Here is a 13,666-nt window from a genome sequence, read left to right on the forward strand (position 1 = left end):
AAGAGGATCTGACTCTTCCCTAAATGAACTACTTCTTAACATTTCCCTACATCTTTCTAATTCGTGTGCACTTTGCTAACTTTGCTGGCTAAAAATGTGCCCATCCCTGATCTAAGTGTATAAATTGGATGCTCAATTTAGTGGGAAACATCTACCACTTAATTTTTAGTTCAATAAGCACCCATTAGTTATGCAAAAGAAAACACATTATTGTTTTAATAAGTTATAAACCATGCGACCATATCGCGCAGGACCGCTAAGAACTTAATTGTATCTCCGTAGCGCACAGGATTGGTGTTGATCGAAGTAGAGTTACGAAATTGTTCCTGCCCGATGTCCATCCTCTTTGTTTAGTGAGTACAGGTGTGGTGAGTTGTGTTGGTATTTTATTGTGGTGCCATCGGCTGTGGTGTACTGAGCTGTGTTTAGCTAGGAGGCGCCAGTTTTTCCCGGTTAGAGTGGATGGAGGCTCAACTCATTTAAACATCCTGGGCCCACTAGGCGAATATTTTGCCAGTATTACATGTATATGCTGTTGTATTTATTTCGGCGTACTGCTGGTAGAGTTATACAAATGTTAAAAACGGCTTTGGTTTTAAACATAGTATTTGGTATGTATAGTATTTCCTTTTACGAGTTTGTAACTGCTTTTCGTATTTTTATACTCTCGCAACAAAGTTGCTAAGGGGAGTATTATAGTTTTGTTCACATAACGGTTGTTTGTAAGTCCTAAAACTAAAAGAGTCAGATATAAGGTTATATATACCAAAGTGATCAGGGTGACGAGTAGAGTTGAAATCCGGAAGTCGGTCTGTCCGTCCGTCCGTCCGTCCGTCTGTCCGTCCGTGCGTCTGTAACGTGCAAGCTGTAACTTGAGTAAAAATTGAGATATTGTGATGAAACTTGGTACACGTATTTCTTGGTTCCATAAGAAGGTTAAGTTCTAAGATGGGCAAAATCGGCTCACTGCCACGCCCACAAAATGGCGAAAACCGAAAACCTATGAAGTGTCATAACTAAGCCATAAATAAATATATTAAAGTGAAATTTGGCACAAAGGATCGCATTAGGGAGGGGCATATTTGGACGTAATTTTGTGGCCCGCCCCCTACTAAGTTTTTTGTACGTATCTCGGAAACTACTATAGCTATGTCAACCAAACTCTATAGAGTCGTTTCCTTCAGGCATTTCCATATACAGTTCAAAAATGGAAGAAATCGGATATTAACCACGCCCACCTCCCATACAAAGGTTATGTTGAAAATCACGAAAAGTGCGATAACCGACTAACAAAAAACGTCAGAAACACTAAATTTTATGGAAGAAATGGCAGAAGGAAGTTGCACCCAGGCTTTTTTTTAAATTGAAGATGGGCGTGGCGTCGCCCACTTATGGACCAAAATTCATATCTCAGGAACTACTCAACCGATTAACTTTACTTTACTTTACACAAATACGGTATTTGAAAAATATGTAAATGACGGATAATGAAATCTCGATTATCACTCTATCATGCTAGAGTATAAAATGTTCGGTGACACCCTAACTTAGCCCTTCCTCACTTGTTTATATTTGCGGTTGTTTCTTTGATAGGTTTATTATTTGAGTTTTTATTTAAAATGTCTTTACCATCGGCTTGTTAAACTAGCTGTTTATTATTTGCTTTTTCTATGTTATCCACGATTGTTGCAATGTTTTTTATGATCAGCTTATTAAGGACAGTAACTCCACGCCTGGCTCAGGTTTGGTCGGAATGGGTGCTCTTTTGAAAATATACCCTGAGGTTAGTGCTGTTAAATGAGAGGGATCCTGCGAACGTAAGGTGAATGGCCGTGAATTGATATCGACTTCGATTCTTGTTAATAATGACACAATTTTTCATAATTAATTTGAAGCTTTTACAGCTGATTCCCATAAACACCAATGAGAGGAGCGCTTATGTAGATTTGATATGAGCGACCTTTTCTTTTTGTAAGTCCAGGTGTGCATAGTATCGCATTGGGCATATGGTGATCCCTTAACGTTAATTTTAAGTTTTCCCATATTGTATTATAGGTGTCGATTTTTCGACTTTTTGGGGAATTTTGTTATATGTTATATTTAAGTGCGTATGCACTAATTTGCCAAGTAGCAGAGCGCCACCTCTTAAAGACTGTTCAGGATTTTTTTTTCATTATTGGCGAAAGCAATGCTGCGGAGTCGAAAATGTGTATGTGTTTTTAATAAGTGCATAGTTCTGACTTTGTGTTTTATACTAATTTTTTCAAAATGGTGGCTGGGGTGGGAGTTGTACGACGTAAAGGCCATTATTTAATCGAGTAGTTGTGGCTTTAGAGAAGTGCTCACAATACTGGTCTTATATAGTTTTGTTTGTTATGGAAGGTTTCCCTAACTATTGAAATTTCCTTAATTGTGAATTAAGGTATTCGTCCTCAACTTGAGTTGGCATGGTGGTAACTGGTTTCTGACTTTTTGTGCCTTTGAGCAACATGGTGTCTCTTGGCTATTTTTAGAATTTTGGTTTTCAGTATTTGCTTTTGCAATTAAAGCGTTTGAGCATTTTGTGCGTTTCAGCAACATGGTGTCTCTTGGCAATTTTTTTGAATTTCGGTTTTCGGTATTTTCTTTTACAATTAAACCCGTGGTTCTTGTTTTGTGACTTTTGTAACAGTATAAGCAATTAAGTTTACTTTTGCGATTTGTATATGTATGCGCGTGTGACAGGCAATCTGCGCAAAGGCTTTGTGACCTGACAAAATTATTTCGTTCGTTATCTTTAAGTTTTTAAACTTCTCACAAGATGTGAGTTTATGCCTTCTTGTACACAGTTCGATGTAACGTTGTTTCATAAAAAAAGCTTCTACAAGTATTTAATTTATTGTTGCTACTAGATTGGTGTCTATTGAAACTTCTATTGACGTCGTTTTTTACGTTTTTTGATTTTACTAGTATTTTAACTACCCTTTCATTTGCAGCCACGTTGGGCATTTTCTCCGGGGTGGAAACGATTGCTCCCACAAAACTAACGATTTTTCTGGTAATTCTGCTGTGCTTATTTTTACCAAAATAGTGTCCCAATTGTCTGTGAGAAAGTTTTGTTTCGATAGAACTGACAAACAGTGGATTGAAATTTAATAAATTCTTCACTTGTTTCGTTTGGAGTTTTTGGTAAGTTCATTAATATCGTCACACACTTCTGGACTGTTCGTATTGACTTCAATATTAATTTTAGTTTTTATATTTAAAATGATCTTTTTGATCAAAATTATTGCTACGATAATAAGTGATAATGCTATTCTCGGAGATCCTTTGAATAGGCTGACTATATATTTGGTTTTGATTTCTTTAATCTGTTGAGTCTTTGAGGTCTTTTAGATCTTGTAATGGAAGTACTTCCTTTTGAATTGATTATTGCTGGTAATAGTTTTACAAACAATTGGTTTATATTTGTAATATTTTTGTTTTCTATTGTTATGCTTCAGTTGTAGTATTTTATATAAAACTTTCAATTTTCAATTTATTTCCGTGTCAATTTTAAAATATATGGAGAGCTATTATGTTAAGCAGTAGACTTTATGAAATTTCTTCAACCACTTGTTTAAACACAGTATTTTTTTTCTCGAATATTTCTTTAAATACACTGATTTCTTCGTTTCATAACATATGTAAACGAGTTTACAGTTCCGCCCTTAGACCATTGGGTTGAATAATCAAAATTCTTTTATTCATCTTTATTAAATTTAAATTTAATATTTCAACATTTTCTTTTTAATTCTAATTTAAAACTATCGCTCGATTGTTACATTACATATTCTCTCTAAAATAGATGTGTTAATTATAATTTGTTCCTTATTATTGATTAAGACATTATGAATTATAAAATCTTGGAGGAAGTCATGTGTAGAAATTCACGCAAGTGAGGAAAGTTATCTCATCGCCATTCACTTGTTAGTGGCCAGAAACGCTCAAGCAGCTCATGACTTTCGGTATTAGACCAAGTAGGCGAGCTAAAGTGAGAAGGCGAAACATCCTCTCCATAGTGCTTTGCGCCCCCAATGAAAAGGAACAAAAAGACTCGGAGGAGAAACTCCCCTTTTGATTACGACCATGGCAAACGAATTTAAGATTACGATTTGAGGGCATGCACCTGGCATGTTCGGTCTTTTAATTGGGGAGGTGCCGCTGCCCAGCTGGCTGATGTCCTCGTTAGAGTGAAGGCTGACCTCACCGGCATCAAAGAAATGCGATGCGTGGTAGGAGAGAGACTCGATCGCCGAGTACTGCCATTCACTCTGGTGAATGAACGTGTGTGTCTAACCACAGTCCACATCAAAGCGAAATTCTCCAACATATCGCCGATTTGCGCCCACGCCCTGATGGAAGAGAAGGACGAAATGATCTAAAATGCTGCCCCCGTCACAATGTCAAAATAGTCCTTTCAAACTTAAACGTCAGGGTGGGCAAAGAAGGTATCTTTTGCAAAACGGTCGATAAATTCAGCCTCAATAATGAAACATCCCCAAATGGGTTAAGGCTGATCGAGTTCGCCGGGACCCAAAATATGCTTATCTGTAGTACTAGATTCCGGCATTGAAAAATTCACCGAGGTAGGTGACAGTCTCCGGATCAAAAAGCCTTCAACCAGATCGATCATGTTGTGATAAACGGAAGACGCGTCTCCAGTGTTTTAGAAGCGCAGAAAGAACATCTGGTACGATGAGGAGTGCCGTGTCGCAGCGAAGAGAAAGCAGTCGGCTTATGTGACAACGTTACAATCGACCACAAGGGGATGGGAAAGATACCGAGAGTTGAAGAGGGAAGCGAGACACATTTGCAGACAAAAAAAAAGAGAAGCCAAAATGCGTAATTATGAAGAGTTTGACAAGCTGGCCGAGGGTAATGCTAGAAAATTCAGACACAGAACAACAAAGGGGGGTCAATGGATTGCCGGCCGAGCTTCTCAAACACGGCAGCGAAAAACTGATAAGGAGCATGCATCAGCTTCTTTGTAGAATATGGTCACACGTAAGCATGCCTGACGACTGACATTTAAAGCCCACCGTCAACAAACACATTGCACCATATCAGTGTGGTTTCGGACCTTGAATATCAACAACCGACCAGATATTCACCATGCGCCAAATTTTAGAAAAGACCCGTAAAAAGGGAATCGACACGCACCACTTCTTCGCCGATTTCAAAGCTGCAAAACTAACATGGCTGTGTAAACGGACCTCGCTGAGCCGTTCGATCTGCAGAACTTAGCCGAGCAGGTACAATCTTCTATAAGAGTATAAAGCAGCTGGCTTATTGGCTTCAACAACCGCGCCGTTAGTTCTGCTTTCTTCAGAATGGATAAAGCAGCGAAGCAAATGGGTCTGGTGGTGAACGAGGGCAAGACGAACTCTCTCCTGTCATCAAACAAACCATCGCCAAAAATAAAAAAAAATAAAAGTTTGAAATTTACCACTGTTTGTATAAAGGCTATTTCTTAAAACACCAATAAAACTAACGGTAAATACATTTTTGGTCTATCCCATTCCACTGTGGATCCGCTTGTATGGAACAGCGGCCAAAAATAATTTTCTTGACATAGCGGGTTGAAATTCTTTCCAAAAATAAAGATAAGAAATAATAAAAAAATTTGACAAATCAAACGACTATATCCAATAGCTCCCATAGGAATGATCGAAGCAAACTTAATAATTTTTTTTTTAAATAAAATTGAAATTATTTTATTTTATCTACATTGCAGTTATATTTTTAGAAAAATCTTGTTTTACATATACATACACACACACACACATATCATCAAAAATCCAATATAAAAAAACAATAAAAGAAATATTAAGGAAACAAAAATTATATAGAATCATCTAGTAATTCATAAACAGATTTCAACAAACTCGACTTGTCTTTTTTTGGAAGTTGTCTCTATCCTGTTATAAAGGGATCTGAGCGCAACAATAGTGCATTAATGACATCTGTGTTTGTTAAAGTACGTGACACTTTCCGACCGTGCTGAAGTCTACATTTTTTTAATTCCTTGTTATTGGACTCTGCAGCTTCCTCCGAAAGCTCTCCAATCGACACTAATGCATGCTCTATCACAGCAGAACCATGTAATAAAACCTTGTGAACGGTTGCCGGCAAATAGTACCATGGATATGCAGTTATCAGATCTTTAGCTGTATCCAGCGCGTGGAGTTTAAATTTCTCCGTATTAATTTTATACTCCGATGCCAAGGCTTGCAATAATGTTGCACACCTATGAATCAAACATTCGTCAATTCCTGTGATTTCGGAACTCACGGCTGCATTAGAAAAGAATTTTCTTGCGATATTTCCATCGTTGGACGATCCTCTACCTCCATCTCTAGGTTTGTCCACTATTATACCCATTTTTTCGCGAAATTCCGTCTGAATTTTGTTTTTTCTCTCCAATACTTTACTTTTCTTCTCTGTGTCTCTTACTTGCCACATTTCAACCTCTAGTTTATATGAAACATGTAAAAAGTATTCAAAGAAGCGTATGTATGAATGCAGTGGAGATAAGCCAAATTCATAAAATGTTGTGCGAACTTCTTTACTCAAACATTTTTGAAGATCGTTCATTTCTGTTGGCCGTGCTGAACATATATAACACTTTGCTGCGGAAGATTCGCTGATCGCGTTGCACACTTTTCCATCTACCATAGTAAGGTGCAAGCTAGGTGTAATAACTATTTTTCTATTAGATAATTATTCAAAGAAAACATAAACAAAATTTAGATATTTATTTATTAACAGTTTTGCAAAAATATACACAGCTAGAAAAGACGAAGACAGACCAACACAGCACAATAGACAAAAGGACAACTTAAACGGCCTTAGTATTTTTACGATTATACAGACATCTGCACATTTCTGCAGATAAGTTTAACACATTCAAACCTTAAAAGTAAGACAAACACAATGACATACAAACCAATTTCTGGATTTTCTTGAAACACAACTAAAACTTCAACTAAACATAAAAAAGACGTTCACAAAATACACAAAATAGATACTATCAATAAAACTAGTTTTTCATGAAATACTTTTCAAGGATGTTAATTATTAACACCTTGATTTAAAGTTAATACCTTCAACTTCAAATTGCATTTTAAATAATCCAATTCCGAGCACTCTAGCAAACGTTTGATCTCTTTGAAGTTCGATTTTAATTTGACAACATCACTCTGCGCGCAGCTGCGTTGCGAAAATGAACACGTGTTCACGCTTTCAATGCTGTTTTTAGAAAGTCCCGTTAGGTTTTCAGAAAAATGCGTTATGGTTTAAAGAAGATTGGACATTTAAGAGACAATTGGTTTACATTTTGTTTCAATCATGTGTGGTTGATTTTTTTTGATTTTTGGCCTCTGACGAATCCACTGTGCATTCGTAGGGGCTACGAAAAGCAAAAGAAGTGAGACAATAGAAACACACGGACTGTGCAGGGAAAATAGCATAAAAATTAGCTTATATAATAAATTAAATTGCAACATAAAATCGTGTTTAATTCCCATAAATCGAAATGAGTATTTATAATAAAGGCATATGTTATACCACAAAGTAGTTTTTATGTAATAATATGTTGTTTTATTATTTTAAAACAATTGTTTTTAAGTGCCCTTTTGAGTGGTATGTTTTCCTTATACATCGATTTAAAATATACAAAAGGTTGTGATCTCTGTCTCGCCCTTAAATGAGTGAAGTTTGTTTATATTAGTTAATGTTTTCTAAGTCTATGCTTTTGATTTCACGCAAGTGGGGAAAGTTCTCTGATCGCCATTCACTTGGGAGTGGCCAGAAAAGATTCTTTTAATATGACTCAAGCAGCTCACGACTTCCAGTCTTTGACCAAGTATTCTCTGGGTAGCCCAAGAACATCCGTTCGAAGGCGAGCTAAAGTGAGAAGGCGAAACATCCCCCACATAGGGTTGTGCGCTGGGTTTGGGACCCGCCACGTAAAAAACACCCCCAATGAAAAGGAACAACGAGCCTCGGATGAGAGAATCCCCTTTTGATGACGACCATGGCAAACGAAATGAGGACTACGATATCAGGGCATGCACCTGGAATGTCCGGACCCTTAACTGGGAAGGTGCCGCTGCCTACCTGGTTGATGTCCTCGCGAAAATAAAGGCTGACATCACCACCGTCCAAGAAATGCGATGGACGGGACTAGGACAGAGACAAGTAGGTCTTTGTGGCATTTACTACAGTGACCATATAAAGGAGCGCAAGTTTGGTGTGGGATTCGTGGTGGGAGAGAGACTCCGTCGCCGAGTACTATCATTCACTCCGATGAATTGACGTCTAGCCACAATCCGCATAAAAACCAGGTTTTTCAACATATTGCTTATTTGCGCTCACGCCCCGATGGAGGAGAAGGACGATGTGATCAAAGATGCCTTCTATGAGCACTTAGAGCGCACCTATGAGAGCTGCCCCACCACGATGTCAAAATCGTGTTTGGCGACTTTAACGCCAGGATGGGCAAAGAAGGTATCTTTGACAATACGGTCGGTAAATTCAGCCTCCACAACGATACATCCAAAAATGGGTTGAGGCTGATCGACTTCGCCGGGGCCCGAAATACGGTTATCTGTGGTGCTAGATTCCAGCACAAGAAGATACATTAAGCTACCTGGCTGTCTCCGGATCGAAAAGCCACCATCCAGATCGCTCATGTTGTGATAGACGGAAGACACGTCTCCAGTGTTCTAGACGTGCGTACGCTCCGAGGTCCTAACATCGACTGCAGCCAAAACTCACGTCAACAAACACAAGGAAGGTTCCACGTCGAGAAGCTGCAATCGCAACAGACAGCAGAACGATTTTCAACTCGGCATGCACTCCTGCTCTCTGAGAGCACTCGTCAACAACTCGGTATAAGGGAACTGTGGGACAGCATTTCAAATTCCTTACGTACAGCTGCAACCGAAACCATTGGTTTTCGGAAAATGAAAAAGAACAGCTGGTATGACGAGGAGTGCCGTGTTGGAGCGGAGAGAAAACAGGCTGCCTACCTCGCAACCTTACGATCGAGCACTACACGTGCGGGATGGGATAGATACCGAGAGTTGAAGAGGGAAGCGAGACGCATTTTCAGACAGAAAACGAAAGAGGCCGAAATGCGTGAGTATGAAGAGCTAGATAAGCTGGTCGACAGGGGTAGTGCTCAAAAATTCTACGAAAAATTTCGTCGTCTTACAGAAGGTTTCAAGACCGGAGCATACTCTTGTAGAACCCCCAAAAGTGATCTAGTCACCGATGCCCAGAGCATACTTAAATTATGGAGGGAACACTTCTCCAGCCTGCTGAAAGGCAGTGCACGTACAACACCAGGAGAAGGAGAACCCGATTCCCCAATCGATGACGATGGAGCAGACGTTCCATTGCCTGACCATGAAGAAGTTCGAATAGCAATAACCCGCCTGAAGAACAACGAAGCAGCGTGGGCCGATGGATTGCCGGCCGAGATATTCGAACACGGCGGCGAAGAACTGATAAGGAGCATGCATCAGTTTCTTTGTAAAATATGGTCGAACGAAAGCATGCCCAACGATTGGAATTTAAGTGTACTACGCCCAATCCATAAAAAGGGAGACCCCACAATCTGCGCCAACTACCGTGGGATAAGCCTCCTCAACATCGCGTATAAGGTTCTATCGAACGTATTGTGTGAAATATTAAAGCCCACCGTCAACAAACTGATTGGACCTTATCAGTGTGGCTTTAGACCTTGCAAATCAACAACCCGCAAAACTAATACAGCTGTGTAAACTGACGTTGAGCAACACGAAAAGCTCCGTCAGGATCGGGAAGGACCTATTCGAGCCGTTCGACAACAAACGAGGTTTTAGACAAGGCGACTCTCTATCGCACGACTTTTTCAATCTGCTGCTGGAGAAAATAATTCAAACTGCAGAAGTTAATCGAGCAGGTACAATCTTTTATAAGCGTGTACAGCTGCTGGCGTATGCCGATGATATTTATATCGCCGTCTGGAACGCACACAGCCTCTATTGGTCATCATTCGTGATGGAGTATTATAAATTTTGTTTGGTTTACCGGAAAAAAACTCCAGGTACCCCTTAAATTTTAATTTGGAATCAATGACCATTTAAGCTCTCATTGCATTTATTTCTTAGGTCGGCTAATTGTTTGGCCGCTGCTGCACCAAGAGGTCGACCGCATACGCTACTAGTTTCATGTTCACACATGAGGTTTTATAATAGTGGGCCTAGCACTGACCCTTGGGGTACTCCGCTCAAGATAGAGAAGCTCTTGGTGCCTTCGTCCGTATCAAAAATCACTCTTCTATTTTTGAAATAACTCCTTAAAATATTTATGAGGTATTGAGAGGCGCGTAACTTCAAGCGGTTTCTAATTATATTTTCGTATACTTTACCCCTAGTGTCGAGCATACATAGATGTCGGTACGATGAATGTTCTTTAGATGGTTTCTTAGGTTTTGGAAGTAGAACCAAACGCTGTACTTTGCAAGTGCCGAGGAACATCTCTTCCCTTATACAAGCGTTGTACATTTTAGCAAATAATTGAGATTTTGAGATTATAGCTTCCTTCAGGGCTCCGTTTGGTAGCCATCCAATTCAGGCGCTTTCGTGTTTTTGATTTTCTTTGCTTTGGCCAATAGCTCCCCTTCCGTGACTAACGGGGATGATTCTGCAGCTTCGTTTCGTCGCTTGGCATTGGAAATCCGGTCCTGTTTCGGGAATAATGTTTTGATGACTTTTCCCATAAAAGAGGCATCTTTAGTTTGCTGCTGCTTATTTTTAAATCTTTACATACAGTTTTGTAAGCAGTTTCCCAAGGGTTAATGTTTGCTTCGTCACAGAGCTTCTCAAAACATGATTTTTTGCTCCGCGTAATTGCCGACTTCATCCTGATTACCTTGTAGAGGCCGTCTATCTGAGTGACAAAGTTTTCTCAGCGTGGAAATTTCCTCATTTCACCAATATACCGGTCGCCGCTTGTTGTGACGTGATGTTCTATGCATTGTTGCATCGCATGCTGCGAACATTTCCTTTTGCAAAGCTAGTGGTGTGATTGCAACAACGCTGAATGGTAAATTCTAAGTGTTACTCAACCATTTGTTTGCCAGTTGTCTTTCAAGAAATCAGGAAACCAGCCACCGCGGACGGATCACTCTTCGCCTAAAGCAACTACATTTTTGAGCCCTTAAACATCTATTTGAAGCACCGTTAAGTCCCCATACGAAAAAAACATCAACATTTTTCAACACCTGAAGAAGGTGTTAATGATGTCGGAATGCATGTTTAGCTACTCCGCAATCAGAGTGGCCAAAGTGCTTGGACAATTGGTTCAAAAACATTCAAAAGTATATACTTGAAGATCTTGATGGACATTATGGATTGATGCTAATCCATTAATATAAAACCTATATACATATATGTAGGCAACCTACATATTGTTCAATGTGTAAGGTACCCTAGGAAAATTAAGTAAAAATATAACACTGAGTATATTATAGTTTAATTCCGAAAATGTCATGTGAAATTAGTCAATAACCTAAGCCCACCTTTTATTACCTGTAATAATTTTCATTATTTCAGCAGATTTCGTGCCCAATGTCGATAAATGTGTGACTTATTTTCACACAATTGTCCTTGAGTATGTTTTAGTAAAGGGAAAGGTTAATGCAATCAGACCTTTTTCTGCCAACATACACTGTATAGTGATTTTGGGACTTTCCAGTTTTAAAGTGTTTATATATGTTATAAGTGTATTCATTGTTTTCTTATAAGGTTGGCCTACACCTCTTATCCCTTGTATAATGAATTCCGATCCTTGGTAGACGTTTTCCACAACAACTCAATGTACAAGTATGTATAACATTGGCTTCTGCGGTTGAATTAATATCAAAAAATCTCATTTGAAGATGATTTTAATACTTTCTCAAATTTGTTTTCGGACTTTTTCATGCGTTCGGGACTTGCTTCAGTTTTGTTTTTTTTTATGTTTTTAGTAAGCATAAGTAAACTAAATAATATTATCTAATTATGATTATAGTTTTTAATTTATTACGTTTAATAAGAAAAACATAAACAGGCTTTTCTATGTGTCCAAATGACTCTTAGTCTACACCGTCATGAAACACAGCTATATCACATTTCAACACCCCACATTGGCAGGCAAAATCATCATAAACGAACAGCACACCTCACTGAAGAATGATAGAGAAAGAGATTACGCAATGCGCATGTTTGCTTTCAGTCAGCTGTTCTTGCTGACGCCACGGTTGACTTATTATTCGCCCGCGGTATTGAAAGTGAATTCGAATTGTGTTTTCAAGTGTTATATTATTTGTTAAATTCTATATTTTTAAAATGCGTTGTGCAGTGTTCGGTTGTAATAATAACAATGGTAAAAATACTGCTACGAAGTGGAGATTTTTTCAGTTCATTTCATTACTGGAACAGATGACGGAGCTGGTTTCATCAATGAGAGTCATTGGTAAAAATGGTTTGCTTCCATTCCAAAAAGGTAATACTCAGGCTACATATATATTTAGATAAGTTGATTTTTTACAGTTTTTGATTTTACTTATGATTTACAGGTATACTCCAAAGCAATAATGCTTTGAAATTGCTGCTGGATGACTTAAGACAGCAGCACAAAATTGATTACGTTTTGACCTATCGATTGAACCAGGACGTTTTGGAATTTTTTTTTGGCGTAATCAGGTCAAAAGGCGGTCTTCACGATCACCCTGACAGGCAGGAGTTCAAATATAGGCTGCGTTCCTATATACTTGGTCACAACGAAGGAGCGATCACAGAAGAAAGCAATGTTGAAGGTGACAACACACCAGATTTGGAAGGAAATTACTTATCTCTAACCGGTAATTATCAAAATATTACACGTACATAGTATTATAAACCTAAAACTACAGAAAACATTATTATATAAAATTGTATTGATGTTAACAAATGCAAATATGTACTTACATACCATCTAAGTTTTTGCATACTAACCACTGTTTTTTATCCTAATTATACTAATAATAATAACTAACAATTTATTCCATTTATTGATACGCATGTACATATGTATGTTTATTATATTTTTGCAGGTAATATTTTTCAACGTGTGTCAGTTGATCTGAATTCCACTGACCCAATCGAAAAAAATGATGACTTGGAGATTCTCAACAACGACGGACTTGAGAATTTGGCAGGGTACATCTGCCACAAACTCGGTAAAGACAACCCCGAAATTTGTACCAATTCCGAAAATTGTTCGTCCCATACTTGGGTGGATCACCTTTCTGAAGGAGGACTCTCAAAACCAACAGATATGTTGATGGAGCATTTGAGAGCCTTGCAAGCAATATTTGTTGTATTATATTGTTGTATTATATGTACAAATTATGTTTAGAAACATAGATTTAAGTGATTTTGTAAATTGTAGCTGTAAATAAAAGAACTATTTTTCAGAGCTAGAATGTATTTTAGGATTCGTTCCTTAAATAAAAACATAATTGAACATATGTTTAGTAAAAAAAGAAAATTAAATAAAACAATAAATTGATACTTGGTTAAAAAATATTCAATCTTTTTATTTACATAAATGTATATGGTTGAAACAAACACAG

Source organism: Bactrocera tryoni, unplaced genomic scaffold (assembly GCF_016617805.1).
Source record: "Bactrocera tryoni isolate S06 unplaced genomic scaffold, CSIRO_BtryS06_freeze2 scaffold_9, whole genome shotgun sequence".
NCBI lineage: Eukaryota > Metazoa > Arthropoda > Insecta > Diptera > Tephritidae > Bactrocera > Bactrocera tryoni.